The 22,071-nt window shown below is 37.9% G+C and overlaps 1 protein-coding gene and 3 long non-coding RNA genes across 5 annotated transcripts in view; 3 read left to right on the top strand and 1 right to left on the bottom strand.

Annotated features, from left to right (window-relative positions):
• The window catches only part of LOC124384556 (zinc finger protein 850-like), a gene marked incomplete at its 5' end in the record, with an annotated part of 172,746 nt that overhangs the window by 4,493 nt on the left and 146,182 nt on the right, over positions 1–22,071 (bottom strand).
• LOC124384791 lies at positions 16,677–17,026 on the top strand. Its single transcript, XR_006925608.1, has 3 exons — positions 16,677–16,746; positions 16,851–16,888; positions 17,005–17,026. It is a non-coding gene; the product is annotated as an uncharacterized LOC124384791 (long non-coding RNA).
• LOC124384699 lies at positions 17,027–17,786 on the top strand. Its single transcript, XR_006925493.1, has 3 exons — positions 17,027–17,086; positions 17,185–17,221; positions 17,615–17,786. It is a non-coding gene; the product is annotated as an uncharacterized LOC124384699 (long non-coding RNA).
• Positions 20,787–21,896, top strand: LOC124384771. 2 transcript variants are annotated; one of them, XR_006925587.1, is made up of 4 exons: positions 20,787–20,913; positions 21,372–21,429; positions 21,669–21,769; positions 21,854–21,896. It is a non-coding gene; the product is annotated as an uncharacterized LOC124384771 (long non-coding RNA). The 2 variants fall into 2 exon arrangements; XR_006925588.1 differs by lacking the exons at positions 20,787–20,913; positions 21,372–21,429 and adding an exon at positions 21,154–21,195.

The raw sequence follows: 22,071 nt of genomic DNA on the forward strand, positions 1-22,071 counted from the left end.
CCCACCTGATGATGTACCTGGTAAATCTTTACACCTAAAAAGAGAATCAGTGTCAACTACAATTAATGGTTTAAGTCCTGACCTGAGCATCTTTAACAAACAAGTGTTTATTTCAGATTGTTTAATGAATAACAGAACAGCACTGACATACACTATATGGCCAAATGTTCGTGGACACCTTAGTATAAGATTTTTATGTGCTTTCTAAACATTCCATCCCATATTTACTCTTCATATGCTGTTATAATAAGCTCCATTCTTCAGGGAAGATGTTCTACTACATTTGTGTGCTTGTGGAGATTTATGTTATGTTTATGTGTTGGTAAAGTCAGGTACTGATATACGTGAGGTGAGGCATTCCAGATCATCCAAAAGGTGTTCAAAAGAGTTGAGCATCAGAGCTCTATAGCAGGAGATCTTCCCCTCTAACCCATGTAAAACATGTCTTCTTTCCCTGTTTCTTATATAATGATAGTTTTACACTTATAGTCAATGCAGCTGAGGCAAAACTATTGTATCTGTAGATCGTGTGATCATTTTTTATTTCTGTCTTGTGAAATATACTGATTTTAATCTTTACTAAACAATAAACACTAACATAATTTCAGATGAGCTTCTGCAGATGAGAGAAGTGATGAAAGAAATAAATTATTAAAAGATGAAGTTAAACCATGATTTTTGTCTTCTTACAAACGCAATCCTCCTCATGGATTCTCCCACCTTGTTGATATCCTCTTTTCTGTCTCGGGGTCATAATGCTGAAAAGGTCAGGAGGGAGGAAACTGGTCCTCAGTGCCACATTGTGCAAAACACCACAATCCCATCATGACACTAGGGCAGATACCAGACCTATAGCATGAGATTTAATAGAATTATATTATATCCCAGAAGGTCTTTGTGAAAAAGTTATTATATATATATTTATATAAAGTATTTCTGTCTGCCATTTCCACTAGAAACAACCTGTTGTCATTAACCCCAGAGTGGTGAGGACCTGTATTTGGACGGGATGGCATGGTTCTGGTGTAGTACTGGACCCAATTCAGCACATAGATCCAGGAGCACAGCTGTAGGAATCTAAATCAGCTTATTAGCCAGTCATCATCATGGGCCAGGAAATCATCATGGTCCCTGGAGACTCTTTTTCTCCTTAATCTTCCATTGGCGTAATCCTCCAGCAGTGCCATCATGCAGCATTACACACGGGGGTCACCACAGCATTTATGATTTATTCCAGCTCATTATGGAAAGATAAAATAAACTGATATTTGGTCCTGTGCCATGAACATAAAGCAATAATAGCTACAGAAAAGCTCCTGCTTCCTCTGTAGCAGGTATTTAAATCCCATTTAAAATGCTTTCAGTGATTCTACATTCTGTTTATATGAAGTGTTTTAACAGTTTGCATGTTAATTGGCTGTATGGTGCATTTAAGTGCATTTTAGGTGAATTTATGAACCACATCTGGCTGGAAAAGTCCGGTGTCCAAATACTTTTGACCACACAGTGTGTATCAGCTGAAAAGCAGCTGATCAGTCCCACTATAACTCTGAAAGATCACTTTTGATTTTTATTATATGAACTATTTTATGTTATATATTTGATATTATTTGTTTGGACTTTTCTTTCCTCAGCATCACTTGGATTTTCCTCCTGTAGCTCCGAGAGACGCCGTGTTCCAGGTGAAGGATGAAGACCCTCTGCCGGGATGAAGTGAACTGTACGACCCTGAACGGTGAGTTTTGAGCTTTATGGATTTTATTCTCTTTAAAACACAGAGTTTATCATTTATTATTATTATTATTATTATTATTGAGAAACAGGTCACCCATAAAATCCCCAAACAGGCGGAAAGGTGATCAGGACCATCGGTACTGGAGTGAAGAGGGGAAAAGCGATGTTCCTCATTTACTCCTGATCATTAACATAAAGATCACAGACTTGCAGGAAAAAGTGGATAAATTTGTCTAAAATAAATAAAGAATGATAATAAAGAGTGATAATATTTCCATAAATGTTGCAGTGAGCAGAAATGGACCTTTTGGCTAATGGTGTAGGAGACATCATCATTAGCCTCATGCTAGCCGGGTTTGCTAGCGCTGCTTTTGTGTTTATTGGTTTATTAGAAACGTCTACTTTTTGACTAAAAGTTAATTAAATAAATAAATAAAATAAAGTTTACTTATAGTTCACTAAATATCTGATATTTAGACTGAGGAAGAAAACTATAAAGCTAAGAATAGCTAGCTGGCTAGTTAGCCTAGATAATGTTGCTAAATAATTGTATTTCATGTCCTTTTCTGTATTTTGATCTACATTTATACAGTGAATGGACACCCTAGGAAATAATAAAGAAAACAGGTATAAATGTGGTGGTGAAATGTGTCCTAGTGTATGACTGAGTTGTTCCTCTGTGTGCTTCAGTAACTGCTGTTAAACTGAGAGGAAAGAAAATGGCTTCAGTCATACATCAACTGATACTAACAGTTCTGATGATGAAATGTCCACAAGCACACTTCAAAATCTAGTAAAACATCTTCCCAGAAGAGTGGAGGAAAATATCAGAACAAATTAGGACTAAATGTGGAATGCGATGCTCAAAAAGCACATTTTATGACCAGGTGTCCTAAAGTTTTGGCAAAATAATGTATATATACCGTAAATAGATAGATAGATAGATAGATAGATAGATAGATAGATAGATAGATAGATAGATAGATAGATAGATAGATAGATGGTGGTGATGCCACTAATTCATGCTGTGATTTTGCCATGGTGTTAATGATCAGTGTAATTACTGTAAACATATAAATGCTGTGGTGACCCCCGTGTGTAATGCTGCATGATGGCACTGCTGGATTTGTAAGATTTGATTGGTGAATACGGTTGCGGTCGTTGAAATACTCGATTGTGTGGGTTTTGGAAGAATTAAATCATTCGTGAGTCTCCTGCAAAATGGTCTTAAGGTTTTTTTTAAATAATAAAACCAAAAAACACTACTAGACTACTAGAGCACACTGAGGCAAAATGTCTGAAGCGCAGGACAGAGGAGAATCGCTGAGTGCTACAGAAATTACTTCATTATTAAAGAAAGGAACATACAAGTAAAAACCTTGGCCTGTTTTTTTTTTCATATTATTATATTATTTTAGTTGATGTGTCAGGCTCTGAAAAGTTTTTTATTTATGTCCATTTTTATTATTTACACAAAAAGTAAACATTTAAATAAAACAAAACGTCTGTTTATTTATATTTATTTTTAATTATTATATTCAAAAAGTGAACAAGGGTGACTGTTAGATATTTATCATGCCCAAATGAAACTTTTTCCATACGATCTGCGATGCCCGTAGTGCCTTTCTGAATTCAGGGAAGAATCACACTGCACACAGCAAATGGTCTTCTTCGGTTTATTGCAGGCAGCAGAACATATATACACACATTGGAGAAAGCTGACCTAAAGTTGTTTCCTGTTCAAACAAGAGGATATACTAGCCGGAGATGTGTGAGCCCTGATAAGACTCCCCGTTTACCTTACAGACTAACATCGTAAATATTCTATAGACACTGAACAGACAAAGAAATGTTTGCAAAGCAGTGTGAGAACCGTCTTAACACTAACAATGGCCACTTTAAATCATTTATGATTCAGCATCACACACCAAAACATGGATGTTCATCCTGAGAACAGAACCGGTGACATAAACTGCAAATGAGAAGATAAAGACAAACAAAAACATACAGACCCCATTTCATTCTTTCCCTACATGCATATAATCCTTCATCATCACCACTCCAATCGAGGCCTTTATGGCCTGTCTTACCATCGTCATCAAACATTGCAACATACAAAGTACAATTCCAATATGTCTATTAGCAGTATTATAAGGTATACATAACAGTTTCTTCTTACTGAATAATGTATTCAAAGAGAATAAGAAAAATTCGGAGTCTAGTTACAACTATGCACATATAGTTATAGAATTTAGACCTAGAGCAGGTATCAGGGTGAGCTAAACTAAACAGTCAAGTGAGTCAGATCTTCACCCCGGAGGTGGCCCCCTTTCTACTATAAAGAAAGGATCTTTCCGTGGGCTCTCAACTGTTTCAGCCCTGAATACTCACTTAGGTAGGCTTCTTAGGCCAACAGACCAATTAGTGCATAGAATAAGTGGGTGCTGTTTTGATCCTGCTTAGTGTATTCACTGTGGCTGATAATCAGTCAGAACTCCAGTTCTGGTTACAGCTAGAACAGTCACTGGACCCAGATACTTCGGCTCACAGACCTTGGTAGGCTTCAGACTTCTTATCAGGACATGCTGATTAGGCACAAAAGGGTGTGTTGGCTTATCTGTGGGCAGAGGAAGAGTTAGTGAGACATCAGCACTGATAGAATTACCTAAAGAAGAAGTGCCAGTGCATCCGCTGACCCATGGGGTCGGGAAAGGTTAAAACATAAAACTTTTAAAGGGTTAGTTTTGTTGAAGATGGGGTCATTCTCATTTCTGTGAGTACTACCAGGAGAACAACAGTCCAATTTCGGCCTGTTTCAATGCAGGCTTTAGTAACACGTTTCTTAATGGTTCTGTTTGTTCTCTCTACCACTCCAGCTGACTGTGGGTGATAGGGATTATTAAAATAACAGTCACTTGCTAAGCTTTTAGCCAAAAGTTGTGTTACCTTCAAAGCAAAAGGTGTACCGTTATAACTTTTATTCACACTAGGAATACCAAACCTAGAGATGATCTCTTTTGTTAATATTTTGACAACCGTTTTAGCGTTCTCTGTCGCACATGCAAATGCTTCTGGCCACTTACTGAATCTGTCAACTATAACCAACATGTATCTCAAATTTCCTATAGGTGGTATATTTGTAACTATGTAATACTTTGGCAGGTTAAACAGCTTTTAAGAAGTCGCCTATAAGATTAAAATGTGCTATGGGCTTTCCATCAGCTGTTTTGAAGTCTTTTTGCTTCCATGTGGCAAAATCATGCACAACACCATAAGCAGACTTAGAATCAGTGTATATAGTCACTACTTTACCTTCAGACTACTGACATGCTCTTGTAAGTGCGACCAACTCTGCAGCTTGTGCTGATGTGTATGGTAATGATTTAGCTTCAACTATTACATCAGGTAATCTTACAACCGCATATCCACATAAATACACATCTTCAGAAGGTTTTGAACATTAACATCTACATATAGACAATCCCCCTCTTCCAGGGCCGTATCTAAAAGATCGGGCCTACAAGAGGTCTCTTTTTCAATGTGTTTAAGGCAATCATGTGTGTCGTCAAAACCATCTAAGTCAATATCGTGTAGCAGATTACGCAGAGCTACTACAGCTGAATGCGGCTGAGAAGAGGCTTAATAGTTACGTTTTCCGTCACCAAGAGCGTGGTCTCATAACCAGATCTACGTTGTGCTGTCATATGTTGTGTAAAATAGCTGTTACCTGATGTGAGGTGTACAGTATCAAAGGATGTGACAGCACCGTTTTCTCAGCATCCCGGACCATCAGAGCCGCAGCAGCCACTGCACGCAAGCACGAGGGCAACCCTTGTGCTATGTTGTCTAAAGATTTGGTAAGATACGCAACAGGGCGATATCTGTCACCGTGTTCCTGGGCTAGGATCCCCGCAGCCGTACCACCACGTTCGTGCACATATAGGTGAAAAGGCTTAGCATAATTCGGCTGATGAGTCAACAAAACCCTAAGGAAGACGGGTCCAGGTGAATTGACGCCCCCTATAGGTAAACACGAAAAGCGGCTGCGTCTCTGAGACCAAAGGGACACTGAAAAAAGCAGAACAAAGATCAATCACAGTAAAAAATCTGTGAGTCTCTGGTCTAGAGTTAACAATGGTAGCTACATCGGGCACCAAAGGAGCTAACGGAATAACTAATTTATTAATCTCACGTAAATCTTGTGTTAGCCTCCAGCATTTTTTATCTGCCTTCAAGACAGGATTAATCGGTGTGTTATACGGTGAATGTGTCTCGTTCAAAACATCTTGTGACAATAAATTGTCAATAACTGGAACAATGCCAACATTCTTCTCTTTCGACAATGGATATTGTTTAACAAAAATCGGATGGTGTGTTTTTATGAGTGCATGATACGGCTTTACCTGGATTAAACCTGCCTGATCTTTGTGAGAGGCCCATAATTTAGGGATAACTTCACCTAAATTTGGTTCATCAGGCAGGACCTCTGCAGGACAGAGAAAAAAGACATTGGTTTCAAAAAACAGAATTTCCATTCTCATTTTGTGCATCACATCTCTTCCTAAAAGGTTTAAAGGCGAGTTTGGAATTATTGTAAAGCTATGATAAAAATTAGTACCACTCGGTGTCACTACAGGCAAAAGGTGAGTTACAGGACATGAAATTGGAAATCTATCCATTCCCTAATAGAACTTCCCCTTTTTCCTAGGACCTCCTCCATGAGTTTTGTGCTGAGGCTGAAATGCACCACTTCCTGTTGCAGTGCAGAGCATAACGAGTTAAGTTAACCTGGAGCATAGTAGAAACCTCTAGCAGCATCTAAATCTCTAGGAAAAAGTATCTAGATGTAATACAATTTCACTCCATAATGCCAAATGATCTAAATAAGGATTAGTTCAATAACCGGCACAATTCCTATACATAAAATCTTTACACAGAACAAAGAACAGACACACAACACTTAATACACAGACAATACACACAACACATAACACTTAGACAATACAGCTGCAAGGCACCAGGGGGATCGCAGTCTTCAAACAAAAAGAGTAATCCAGTCTCTCCAATTGGATCACAAATTTTGTAAGTTAGGAGAAAAGAAATTCGACTATAAAGCCAAAACAAGATTTAAGTCTTTTGAAAAATTTTAAAGTCTTTTCAAAATGTCCGTTTTTCTTTAGTTCCTTTTCTCTCACTTTTTTAACAATAAATTTTTCATAAATCTATTTTTTTCAGGCATATGAAAATTATCGTGGATTCTTTTGGATACTTCAGACAATATCGCCTATATTAGACAAACCGTAAAAAACATCTTCTAATCTTGCATCTTACATCTAAGGTGAGGAAACCAATGTCATGACGAAATCATCCCACCAAAGGAAATTATCATTAAACAATTAATGCATAACCAAGACACGAACACATATGCAGCCCTATTGGCTGGCATACGGGACAATCCCCGCAAACAAGGAAGTACATTAAAACTTACCTTGATGCGTGATTTCCCTTTTTGGATATTGCCATCTTAACACTAACAAAATACCTGCTACAGAGGGAAGCAGGAGCTTTTCTGTAGCTTTTATTGCTTTTATGTTCATGGCACAGGACCAAATATCAGTTTATTTTATCTTTCCATAATGAGCTGGAATAAATCATAAATGCTGTGGTGGCTCCAGTGTGTAATGCTGCATGATGGCACTGCTGGAGGATTACACCAATGGAAGATTAAGGAGAAAAAGAGTCTCCAGAGACCATGATGATTTATTGTCCATGATGATGACTGGCTAATAAGCTGATTTAGATTCCTACAGCTGTGCTCCTGGATCTATGTGCTGAATTGGGTCCAGTACTACAGAGGGAAACACACCAGAACCATGCCATCCCCGTCCAAATACAGGTCCTCACCACTCTGGGGTTAATGACAACAGGTTGTTTCTAGTGGGAAATGGCAGACAGGGAAATACTTTATATAAATATTATATATAATCAACTTTTTCACAAAGATCTTCTTTAGATATAATATAATTCTATTAAATCTCATGCTATAGGTCTGGTATCTGCCCTAGTGTCATAATGCCTGTCATTTTGGATGTTATTATTAAGGTGGGTAGTCGATACATCAGGTTTCCTTCACTGTGCAAGAACAGGCTGAAATAAAAATGCACTTTGCAGCAATGTTCAGTTTTACAAATGTAATCAACACAATTGACTGTACTCATATTTCTGTAAAGACTCCGTATGAAAAGGAATTTGTATATGTTAATAAACAGCAGTGTTTAAAGAACCTTCTTTAATGTTCCCATTAATGCCCTTTTATGTGTTATGGTTTATACAAACACAAAACTGACTTAAACACAAAGTCATTTTTAAACACTATTTTATTAAAGTCAGAGCAGCACAAACTGAATATATCACAAGCATTTCTGAAATAAATAACAAAACAAGCTGAATTATATATTCACAATCAAACACTAAAGTGGCTTCTGCATCATAAAAGCTGTTGTGTTGAGCTCTTAAAAATGTTCCTTTCACAGCTGAAGTATGAAAACTATCAACAATGTAGAACAGAACACCGGGTTAGCTTCTAGCTTCTAGCTCCTCAGGCATGGAGTTTCTGGAGGAGCGGCAGATTGGAGTTGCTGTTTATCGCAGATACGAGCTTCAAACCAGAAAGACACAGCTTACATTTGACTTAAAAGTTTTTGTCTTTATACTCAACTAAAGTGAAATAAATGAGCATATTTCCACTTTGAGAAACTCGTCTTGCTCTCGCCTCGACTCGCCATTACTGCCGCACAGACCTGAATAAGCGGAGACACGCCCACAGTGCGTCTTCTTCCTGTTTACAGTGGTTTATCCACCAATTCTACAATGCGACGCTGCTGTAAGCAAGTTAGGCTGTAGTCTACACTTCAGCCGAAATTAATTCATTTAAAAAAGTAACAGGTAACGCACCATACGTGGTAGCGAAGTTACAGTATTAGTTACTGTAAAAGTAACGCGTTATCGGTTTTACTGCCCAACACTGATAAACAGCTTTCTGTTAAAGTGCAAGTCATATGTGACTCTAACACGACCCTCACAAACATTGTGGCACACTGACCTGCTTCAGCACATGATTCCTTTATCCTGACACATAGCAGTGTAGGGAACAGACTACAGGCAGTTGCAGGACGTGATGACTGGCTTCTTGTTGACTTTAACAACATGTAGAAATTGTTAACATTGTCCTGATGTAGTCTATAATATGACAGGTGACAGAGGCTTCACCCCTCAGATGCTCAGTGTGTAAGATTATCAGGGTGTGTGGTGTTTTGCACAATGTGGCACTGAGGACCAGTTTCCCTCTCCCTCCTGACCTCCCTCCCCCTCAGCATTATGACCCCGAGTCACAGCCCCCTGCCCCACAAGAGGGATATAAGCAAGATGCAAGAATCCATGAGGAGGTCATACGGCGTTTGAAAAATCATGGTTTAACTTCATCTTTTAATAATTGTGCAATTTCACTTTTGTCACATTTTTTTCCAAAAGTTTATCATGTGGATTTTAATTATTTAGTTTAAAAGCATCCTCCAGTTGAGAAACACTGATTTAGAATCAGGATTTAAATGATGTCGAACACTTCAATAAACAAGTGATTTCATATTTTAGATTTTTATTGATTTTATTAATTATTATTGGACATGGGGAGGTTTAGCTTTCAGTTCCTGTCCTTAATGTCCAGACTCACTTGCCTTTTTTTTTAAAGGAATGGGTGATAGTCGTCTGATCCAGTCCGGCAAAAGAGCAGATATAGAACTGTGAGACTGCAGTGAAGACCACACCTCATGATGAAACTTCAAAACACCACCGTGACATCTCGATGAGAATACCATTGAGTCTTTCCTGATTGTGTGAAATTTGTGACAAAGGATAGGACGAGAATTCCAATCACGATGTTTTGCTGGTTCAGTTGTCCATAGAACATAGCCACAGAAGATGATGGTGTAGTACGTTACAAAGGTGCTTTGCATGACGAAGTCCGTGAACAGAAAACTGTGAGTGCTCGGAGCAACCAGCGAGCTGGCAGTAACTCCAAACGATTGGGCAAGGGTAATAGCCCTACGCACATGAAAGATACGGGTGATCAGCTGAAGTCCTGCAGGAAGATCATAGACAGAGTTCTGGATGGAATCTAGCCACATTCCATCTGGGGAGAACATGTCAGCGTGGAGCAGAATGTCGATCACCGGTCTGAACCGGTCCGCATCAGTTTTCCAAACGAATTCGTCCTTTTCTGGAGGAAACCTGTACCATTTACGGGGTCCATTACGGCACCGTTCACCTAAAGGACAGGTGGGCTGCTGCGCACACCACAGGCAATGCTTTAGAAAAATGGACACAAGGGCATAACAAGCATTGCAGGGACCTCTAAAGGTGTCAAAGTCGAAGCGATACCCCTCAGCACATGCTTTGATGTAGGCACACGTGCGTTGATGCAGACGGATAACTTTCAGAAGCCTCCTATGTTCACCAGCTGCCATGTTCCTGCACACAGCATAAAATACACACAACAACAACATGATTTATATACGATATAATCAAAGAATCAGAATTGAAGCATAGAAAGAGTTTAGTGCTTTTAGTTATAAGGAAACGTTTGTTACAGTCATTTTTTCTCATTGACTAGGGCCATAATCCCTCCATCCAAATCCACATAGATGTTTTGATCCATATCTGTGGAGATGTTTTCTGTAGAAGACTCTTCACCTGTAATTTTATACACTGGGAGCTGTACGTATTGTCTAAACAATGACAAGGAATTCCACAACAGATAAAACATGCCACGGCTGCAAGGATTATTAAAATTGTAGTCCCAGTCTGACCCTATTCTACTCTATTTATTAGTATATTATGTTAATTATACTTGGAGTAAACAGGTTACATGAGTTTGATTAAAATATGGGCTAAATAGATTAAATTAAGCTACTTCATTGTATCTAATAGATTCTATAATAATTATTAGATCAATTTGTTGGATTAATTAAAAAAGCTAAACTATGAAAGCTAAGCTTAGCTAGCCGGCTAGTTACCCATGCTAATGTTGCTAAATAATGACTTTGTACTTTTTGAGTCTTCTACTAAATAATCTACAATATTCTGCCATAATTATTTAGACGACTTACCAGGTACCTGTATGAAGAAATGTTCAATAGAAGAGAATTTGTAATGTTTTTTTAGTTGCTGCTAATCGCTGCTGCTTCTTGCTGCTGTGTGTTTGTTTGGTGGTTGTCAATTTTAGTGTCTCTTTACTTACAATTGGTAAATTCACAAATGAGAAACAAAAGCACGCTCTGATTTATATAGACGTGTCACACTGTGACATCACACCTAGATGCCCCGCCCTCTGCCTGTGACATCATCATGTCACTCACTTTCTTTCTCTCTCTCTATCTCTCTCTCACACACACACACACACACACACACACACACACACACACACTCTCTGCGCATGTACAGATTACAGAGGGAAGATTACGCACAAACCGGAAGTTGACCCAAGTGACTATATGAATGTTGTAGAATCATAAATGACCAGATGAAGCTGACTGAGGTGAACCCCTGAAACTAACCCAGGAACAGAGTAGGAACATTCTGACCACCTGCTGATTTCTTTTTGAGAGACTGCTGAAAGGAAATTTCTTGAACTATCTATGGATTCAGACTCGGTCGACCTCATTGTTTTGAATAGAAGTGACCGAACTGAACTCTTGAACCGAGTCACTTGAACTGAATCTAAGGAGTCGAAATCATCGAACCGAATCTTTTCTAACTGAATTGACCAAACTGAATGGACTGAATTATTAAAATGAATCTATTAAATAGTTCTTTCTGATGTTTTTCTACTAACTGCAGTTGTCAAAATTTATACTTGAACTATGATGTTATGAGGCTGCATTGGAACTAAACTTTATAGTATTGTGTGATCAGATGAACCCATGAAGAACTCATGTATTGTAAACTGATTTAATCTCTGTGTTATTGTGATTTAATATTTAAACTGATGCTGTGAATACTGTTCAATAACTGTTTATTTTATTACTTTAACTTCTGTTCATGTAAAATTGGGTTTAAACAAAACCTTTATTTTATTATCATTTACTTTTGTCCCGTTTTCCCAACATTTTATCATGTTGATTTTAATTCTTAGTTAAATTTAAATGTCCAACACTTTAATAATAGAAACAAAACACACACTATATTTAAGATATTTATTTATTTTGAAGGAATAAAAAATATTCAGTTACAATAATCACTGATATGTTTGTACTTTATTATATGTAGGACATGTCCAGCTTGATCTCCTCTTTTTCTTTCTCTGGTTTTCTTTCTCTAGTGCTGAAGTCATATTGCTGAACAGCTGTACAGCTTCCTCCAGTCACTCTCGGGTTTCCATCCTCATTTCTCTTCCCTCACCTAAGAATCTTTGTTTCCTCAGAGATTTTCTGCGACTCTTTGGGCTTGTAGAGGTTCAGCTTTCTGTTTCTGCTGTTTCTCATAGTCAGAACCCAAAGTGCCCTCAGCTGAGCTTCATGTTTCTCCAATTGCTCTTGGTTTCTCAGAATGATCTTTCTCAAGCTCTTAAGTCTTCTTCTGTATCTTACAGTGATTCATGGTATCCTGGAGCTCTGGAATGTAGGAGAGGAACATATTAGAACTCCAAACCATCTCTAGTTTAGCCTTCTTTTTTTCTTATCCCATTTATTTTTCTTAAAATTCAAAGTCAGCTGAACAACATGGTCCTCCAGTTGATCCTGTTATCTCATCAGATGATCTCTCATGCTCTGCTCTATTCTTCTCCTCCTCACAGTGATTTAGAGAATCCTGGAGCTCTCTGATGGTCTGGAGCTGTAAATTGTTATTCTTCTCCATGTCTAGTTCGGCCTTCTTTTTCTTATCCCATTTATTTTTCTTAAAATTCAAAGTCAGCTGAGCAACATGGTCCTCCAGTTGATCCTGTTATCTCATCAGATGATCTCTCTCATGCTCTGCTCTATTCTTCTCCTCCTCACAGTGATTAAGATAATCCTGGAGCTCTCTGATGGTCTGGATCTGTAAATTGTTATTCTTCTCCATGTCTAGTTGGTCCTTCTTGCTTTTCTCCTCCCATTTATTTCTCTCAAATTCAAAGTGGCCTTCAGCTGAGCAACATGTTTCTCCTGTTGTTCTCGTTCTCTCATCAAATTACCTCGCTCATGCTCTGCACAATTCTTCTCTTCCTCACACTGATTCATGGAATCCTGGAGGTCTCGATGGTTTGAAGGTATAAGATGGTCCACTCCTGCATGTCTCGTTTGACCATCCTAATTTTCACCTGCCATTTATTTTTTTTCAAAATTCAAAATGGCCTGCAGCTGAGCAACACGTTCCTCCAGTCGCTCTTGGAGTCTCATCAAATGATCTTTCTCAAGCTTTGCAGTCTTCCTCTCTTCTTTACAGAGATTCAGAGAATCCTGGACCTTTTTGATGGTCAGAAGCAGTAAGTTGATCCTCTCCTTCATGTCTAGTTGGTCCTTCTTGCTTTTCTCCTCCCATTTATTTCTCTCAAATTCAAAACTGGCCTCGAGCTGAGCAACACGTTCCAGCAGTTGCTTTTGTTCTGTCACACAGCTCTCTCTCTCACATTCTACAGATTTCTTCTGTTCCTCGTGGAGTTTCAGGGAAGACTGGAGCTCGGTGATGTTCTGGAGGTGTGTGTCGTTTCTATGATTCATGTCCTGTTCCCCTGCTTTCGCTCAGAAGCTAAAGTAGCCTCCAGAGTTTGCACCTTCTGTACCAGAATGGCTTCTCTATCATCAGATTAAGAAATGCATCCCAATCTGTAACGACTTTCTGCATGTGTTCCAGCTTCTCCTCCTTTTCCGTAATCTGTTTATTTTTCTTCTGTCTCCTGCTTTAAAAAAACTCTCTAAGTCTCCTACATAGATTTTACACCAATTTTATCCAACCATGAAATAAATCGTGTCAGTGTCCAGCAGCAGGTTCAGCATCTCCACCATGAATTCCACTGATGCTTCATCTGCTTTAGAGCCACTTGAGCTTCACCCACCAACACTACACTGATATGGAGCTGACTGCCAGTGTCACACTGTATAAAAGATAAAGGCGTGTATGCAGCTCTATCACTCATCTCTTTATGAGGATAGTAAAGCTAATGCAGTGAATGAAACAGGATAATAACTGTATATCACTTAGATTATGCCATGACGCCTGCTATGCTTTTACACATAGAGCAACAATATTCCTTTTTCTTTCTGTATACTGCATGACTTGTTTAGTGGCATTCACGATTAGTTTGTTTTGGTGACAAAAGCGTCCATTTGCACACTTTTTAATGATGAATAAAATAAATAATAATAAAAAAGTGTTATTGCACGATTTATAAAGAAAATAAATAAGGAGTAATATTACACAGAAGGTACAGAAGTGATATTGCACAATGTAGAGAATAAGTGTTTATGAGGTAGATGCCTCAGGGAAGAAGCTTTTCTTGTGCCTCATGTCCTGATGCTCGGTGCTCTGTAACGTTGGACAGAGCAAAGTTCAATCAGCATATTCAACTACACTGTATGCATGTCCTGCACATCACACATCTTCTCTGAAAAGACTTCTCATAAATACCACAATCCTCTCTAAATACGCTTTGTCTAGATCTATAAACACAATGCAATACTTCTGACCTTCTCTATACATGTATGCTTATCATGCTACATGACCATTTTGCTTAAACATTTTTACAAATTTGTCTGAATGACCAAATGCCTGCTTATCACTTTTTTATAATACAAAAATCTTCATCTCTCATATAAACATAAATTAAATTGGTTTGTAAACAATATGTTATTAGCTGTTAATAAAACAATTTATGTATATTGTATATACTATACTTTGTTTAAAGTGTAAAGTCTTGTTTTTGTTTAAATTTTTATTATTAGAAATATAATAAAAAAAATATATGTACCAAGTGTGTGTTTTCATGAAGAAATTACTTTAATGTTTTAATTTATACTTTTACTTATAAAGTCAGGAATATGAGTGCATGAAAATGTTCCTGAATCTGCTTTATCATGCATTATTATTCACTTATAGCTATATAAACCTATTCCTTCATACAATGTTCTTTGTTATAGATGTTTTGCAGTTTCATTCTGTGTTCCTGTCACACATATTATGTTCTTTTAGATAGTAGGGTTTTACCAGATCTTTTTCCTTCCACCAGATTCCACCACATGATATCTTCTGTTCCCAATGGACTGTGTGTGTGGGTTGTTTGGGTGTTTTTTTCATTAAACCAAAGAAAACATGCTCTGTATTATCTCATAACAATAAAGTATTATTTATGTACCTGTATTATTAAGTGTTAATATTGCTAAAAACACAAAAAAATAAATGACTACAACATTAACCATTACTTATGGAATAAACAGTCCACCTTTTCATTTAGAATGTTTTATGAACTACATGTACTTCTCTTTGATTTAAACAAATGAGAAAAAATCAAAGAAAAAATTTTTATTGTGTGTGTGTGTGTGTGTGTGTGTGTGTGTGTGTGTTTATTTGTTAAATACCCACACTGAAGCATATTTAACTGTAGACAAACCACTAATCTTAGGTTATGTAACTGTACATCCTCAGTGTTATAGTTACTGTTCATGTAACTGTACATCCTCAGTGTTATAGTTACTGTTCATGTAACTGTTCATCCTCAGTGTTATAGTTACTGTTCATGTAACTGTTCATCCTCAGTGTTATGTTACTGTTCATGTAACTGTACATCTTCAGTGTTATAGTTACTGTTCATGTAACTGTACATCCTCAGTGTTATGTTACTGTTCTGTAACTGTACATCCTCAGTGTTATGTTACTGTTCTGTAACTGTACATCCTCAGTGTTATAGTTACTGTTCATGTAACTGTACATCCTCAGTGTTATAGTTACTGTTCATGTAACTGTTCATCCTCAGTGTTATAGTTACTGTTCATGTAACTGTACATCCTCAGTGTTATAGTTACTGTTCATGTAACTGTTCATCCTCAGTGTTATGTTACTGTTCTGTAACTGTACATCCTCAGTGTTATAGTTACTGTTCATGTAACTGTACATCCTCAGTGTTATAGTTACTGTTCATGTAACTGTTCATATCTCTGTGATGTCACAGTGCGCCACTTTCGACCACATGCATAAAAGCCAGAACACCGAGCTTACGGATATACTACTCTGAGAACGCTGATCTCATCTGATCTGGAAGCAGCCAACAAACTCAACACGTCGCATCAAACTTCTCAATCACGCAACCAAATCGATCTATTTCATCCACTTCAGAAGAAACACATTAGCGGTAAGTTACTTTACAAGTCTTTAGTTTAATTAATTTTGCAGGTTCATCACTAGTCGCGTTAGTCACGTGCTTACCCAGAACTTCAAGTACGCCTAGCTAGCATGAAAACATTTAGCTTCAAAGTCCCTAAATCCCAACATCATCTAAACATGACATTACTACTTAGCACAGTACATTTAAAGGCTGTAAGCAGAAGGAGGCTCCACTGAGTAAATTCCCATCAGCATTCATAAAGACCAAACTGGCAAAACCCAACATCATTTAGGAGCTGAGCTGCATACTACATCAACCAAAACCACGCCCTCTCCATAAAACCCTGTGTAATGGAATGTGTACACAAATCATCTTAATTTTCTCTCCAGAGGGCAATAAAGTCTCGTTGATGATAATCTATAAAAAGAAAAAATACGCTGTAGAAACGCTGAGGAAGAACGATCAGACTACAGAGATACTCATTATAAAAATTAACAAAAACTTTATAGAATGATTTGTGATTAAAGCAGTTCTTTTTTTTCAGATTCAACAAACTCTCTAGAAGAAAATATCGAAAAGACCTACAAAATGGAAAAGGCGAGCATAAGCCAGCAGGAGCTTCAGGCCATTAAGAGCCTTATGCTACTCAGCAACACTCACAAGTATGTTTTTTGCTCTTTATACTTTATTCCAATCATTGCAGTGATACTATATAATATAATATATTATATAATGTTTTATCTAAATGTTTCTTTTCCTTCCACAGAAATGTCAGTGTTGAAAACCAGCTTCTGGCACTTAAAGGTGTGTAAGAAAGTACAAGTTGATTATTACTGCATGATTCAGTTCTATTAAAATAAACATATAATGTGATAATGTGATCTGAGCACCTTTTCATTTCATTTTAAATTATTTTACAGAAGTGAACACCAGACAAAATCTGAAATCCGAGGCCTGAAATGCAAAATCAGCAGCATGGAGAAAAGCTTTCGCTTAATGGAGGTACTTTCTTTCCATTTTAAATGCAGACATCATTGAACTTTTAGTGAGAAATGTGACTAAATAAAACTAAATCTGCTTTTTGTTTTGATCCTCAACAGGAAAAACTTTACAAAGTGGAGAACGAGTTGAACAAAGGTAACAGTAAAATCTCTAATACTAAGTTTCTGTACATTTTGATGTGTTCTGTATTTGCATTGAATATGAATAAATTAACACAAATAATTAATACAAAATTAAAAAAAAAATAATTAGTAAAAAAATAAACAAGCAGGAAGCTGATAAACGTATTTAAATGTGACATGTTGTAATCTAATTTTAGTGGATATACAGTTTAATCTTAGCATGTGCTAAACCTAGTATGTACATTATCACCAAAAGTATTGGAACATTAATGGAAAAAGTATTGACAAGGCAAATTCTTCACCGTCTTAATGAACCTAAATGTAACAGTCATTTTTAAGATCTAGGAAGAAATATTGTAAGTCTCGGATATTATGACAAATTACAAATTATTTTATATTCATACAGACCCAAAGCCCACAGCAAAGAGAACTGGATCAGACATGTCACCACCCAGGAAAGCTCAAAAGCCTCGACTTGATGCTGCTTCAGCTGATCCTGTAAACACAACACACACAACACAATCTCTCATCTCCAGTGCATTAGAAACACTACAAAAGTCCTGTTCTGATGTTTTACCTACAGACAGGATTCATGCACTTCTCACAGGAACAAGTGAACTTCCTGTTCTGAGAGATGAAGAGAAACACGTCATTTCTGAGTTTTGTGTAAACGAGGTCAGTTCTTATCTTCTGTTTTATTTAGTGTGCATGCGATTTAAACACTTTATTCTTCAGCTGTGGATTTGAGTTTCCCATTTTTTAAAGTTGATCCATAATTCACTGGTCTTGATGTTCTTAAACTGAACAGTAGATATGATTTATCATGTCAAATTTTGACTCTAGGTTTTGGTTTATACAATATCTAATAGTTTTCCTAAACCCAGTCTACAGTCAAGTCTTAACTTCCTAATATTTGTTTTAAATACATGATTTAAATACATGTTTATTCAGTTGGATGCTGAAAATTTTCCTCCATCTCATTTAGTCCTTAGCAGAGACGTTTCTGTCTGTGATTTTGGAGAAGATCAAGGTGGAGAGAGGTTTATGGGACATGATCTCCTGCAGTCTCTCTGTAGGGTTTATGTAGGCATGTGTCAACAGAGAGACTCACAGCACATGCTCGCCTACAGACTCCTTAAAGAAGGTGAGATTATACTGATATTTCATTATTTATCTACTAAAATGATCTGGACACTGATACAGAGAAGTAAATTGTGTCTTTTGTTTTTGATGTACAGTGGATGTAAAAGTTTACACATTATAAAATGGCAGGTATAAAGTAAAATAACCAGTGTAAACATCTTGTTAATGTTTAATGTGATTTTAAAAACAAAGATACATTTTTAAATCACAAATAAAAGTCTGAAAATCCCCAAAACTACTTCTTTGTGGAAGCACAACTTGCCTTTATTATGGCATCAAGTCTTTGTGAATAATCTCTATTAACTTCCCACATCTACACTTTGGAATTTTATCTACTCTACTTTGCAGAAATGTATCTTTAGATTGCGAGGTGATCTCCTGTGTATGGCTCATTGTAGGTCATTTCATAGGTTTTCGGTTAGTTTGAGGTCTGGGCTTTGGCTGGACTATTCCAGTACTGTGATGATCCTTTTCTGAAGCCATGCCTTTGCTAATTTGGATATGTGCTTTTGGTCATTGTCATGTTTAAATGTGAAACTCCTCTTTATTTTCAGCTTTTTTACAGAAGACAATGTCACGGTCTTCTGGGTTCTCTCCTCTCTGCTGGATTATCTCTTTCTTCCCAGGAGTGGCTCTGCTCCTGATCATCCTCATCTTATGCTCGTGTCATGCTTGGTTTTCCTGTCAAACACAATCAGATTAGAACAGTGGACTGTCTTAATTGCTTGATGTGCCTCAACCTGCCCTGCACCTGTCCCATCACTTCAGGAGCCTCAACCTGATCTCAGCTCTATCCCGGCAGTCTACCATGACCTTCTTCAGCAAGGTCAAAGCATCCTCCTTCCACCACACCGCCACATGACTGTGCCATCAACCTGTTGCCTGGAACCTCTCCTCCCATGGACGTTTGTACAATCTGTCTGGACTGCAGGAGGCCATGCACCAGTATATCAGGAGTCTCTCTCTGCCTATTCTTCCTTCTGCTTGGGTTCTTCTTTGTGGAGAAGAAGGACAAACCCTTCGCCCATGTAAAGACTATCAGGGACTTAATGCCATTACTGTTAAGAATCGCTATCTCCTACCACTCATGGTGAACGGGAACTCCTGGCTATCAAGCTGGCCTTAGAGAAGTGGTGTCATTGGCTTGAGGGGGCCAAGGTGCCATTCATGGTTTCATGGCAAATGTCGCCCGGTATAGGCCAGAAGGTCTGTCTGTCCACCTGAGACCTCTCTCAAGGCTGTATGCAAGAAACTTGCCCCACGCTTCCACACACACACACACACACACACACACACACACACACACACACACACACACACACGGGCCCCTGTCCCATTTCTAAAGTGATCAACACAGTTGCGGTCTGCCTCAAACTCCCATCCGGATCCACCCATCCTTTCACGTTTCCTGTCTCAAACCCGCTCGCTTGTTTCCTGCCACGCATCTTCTGCAAGCATGGTCTATTTAAAAACCCTAAGAACTCTCCCTCTCTGCCGAATATCGCTTTCTTCTCCGATTCTTTCTGAGGTTTTCCTGCCCTTTTTCCACCGGTTTGCCTGCCTGTTTTATGACATTTTTTGGCTTTTTTCTCTGTTTTGTTTCACTTCTATGTTTCAGTTTTTTATATTTTGTTGTGTTTATGCCTGGATTACTTTGCTGCATGCTCGGACTAAATAGATGTGTTTTTGGACTTTTAGGGTTTTGTTTTTGTATTATTTACTTGGAGGATGCTCTGTATTGGCTTTGCACCAAACATACCTTTTAGATTTATGGGAAATACGTTTAACCTTTGTCTCGTTGGACTAACACATTTTCCTACATGGTTGTAGTTGAATGAATTAATCCTTTGTCATTAATTAGATGTGTTTGCATATTCATATTAGCTATATTGTTATTTCTGTCTGCAATTTGATAAGGTGCAATTTTATAAGGTGTGTCAACTTTTTATATCCAATGTCTTTTTTTTTTTACACAGTGTATTTATGTTCTATTGTTTTGTGTCTTTGCAGACTTTCTTGAAGCCCCCAAAGTGATTATGGTCATGGTGACAGCATGGCCAAGTTTTTTGTCCTATGAAAGTTCTTTATGCCGAGCAATTCACGTAGTGAGCAACCTGAGAGCAAAGGGAAAGATATATCACTTGCTCACCAAGTATCTGCACTGGGATGAGGTAAGAAGCTGATCCTCAGTGTTCCTCTCAGTGTCATTTTTTTTTTTAACTGGACTTTATCAAGTATTTTACTGCCTTCTTAATCTCCCTTTAATTTCCAAGTATCAGTGTAATCTAGTGGGACAAATTCTTTGTACATTTATGTTAAACTCAAACAGTGTTTTATTGCACTGGGTATTAAATAATGATGTATTTTTGCCAGGAGCCTCCAGGAAACATCCACAATGCTATCACCAGCACCCTGAAGTCTTTCTGAAGACAGCAGTCTGAGGTTCCTGGAGAACAGCTGGTATGGTTATGATCTCTGCCCTGCTACCTGGAACTACATCTTCAGCCTGGATCTTCTGTGTGCACAACTGGGCTGGACTTGGACCATTACCAATATTATACGGTACTGAATGCAAAACATCTTCAACATATTTAATTCTCAGCTTTTAATATTAAATCTGAATGATCAAAAATTAATCATTATTTTCTATAACATCAGTGCTGAGAATTTCAGCTGCATATTATTTATCTTTTATATCTAATTTTAATACAATAAGATCTCACAGGAAAATTGGGTAATTGTTGATATGGTGATGTTTCTGTGAGAAATGTTTATTGTGCATTTATAAATGAAGTTTCCAGGATCAGTGTTCAGACAGTCAGAGAGAATTCTGTAACTTTAGCTGTAAGTATTTCACCATGAGAGGGTCTTTATTTCAGGAAGTGGCAGCTCAGTGGCCTAAGCCATAGGTAGGGCCGTTACATGGGCGACACTTTCACTGATCAAGGTCTTCAAGCCCCAGGATCACCAAGTTCCACTCTTAGGCCCTTGAGCAAGACCCTTAACTCTCTGTGCTCCAGGGGTGCTGTAGTCATGGCTGACCCAGTGCTCTGCCCCCGGCTTTCTATCATCACTGGGGTATGTGAAGAAATTTTCTGTGCTGTAAGGTACATGTGACAAGTAAAAGCACCTTTAACCTGTGACCTAGTTCTTATTGCTGATTTTTCCATTAACGGTCAATAATCTAGTGGTCGTTTAAAATATTGCAAAGTTCCCATTCATGTTGCATAAAATTAAGTGATAATAAAACCACAATGGCTGCTCCATAACCACCACAAAGACCCTCAACATATCCATTTCTCCTCTTTATTTACTAGGAAGGATCTTTGGCTGATCCTGAACACTTGGCTGAGGCAAGCAAGAACAGAGCAAACACCGTTCCGAGACGTCTGTGTAGCAGCAGTTTTCAGGCTACTTGGTAAGTTTACTGTAAATCCTGTTTCGGAGCATCATCTCACATTATTTCTGGATTTTCAGCTTAGTCTTTGTCCTTCTTAAACAGGGCGACTTGGTCAACTAGGACTTAAGGAGAACATGCTAACGTCATGAAAACCTGGCAAAAGCATAATCAGTTTGGAATGCAAAACTTCTCAAAAGGTATTTCTAAAGCATCAAATAAAGATGTTTTTATCGATCTTTATTTTTATTCTCTGATGTTTAGTTTTGTGCTTCAGCAGATCCTAATTTTGTATTGGATGTTGTGTGCAGGTATGCCATGGG

The sequence above is a fragment of the Silurus meridionalis genome, chromosome 4 (genome assembly GCF_014805685.1).
Source record: "Silurus meridionalis isolate SWU-2019-XX chromosome 4, ASM1480568v1, whole genome shotgun sequence".
In the NCBI taxonomy this organism is placed as follows: domain Eukaryota; kingdom Metazoa; phylum Chordata; class Actinopteri; order Siluriformes; family Siluridae; genus Silurus; species Silurus meridionalis.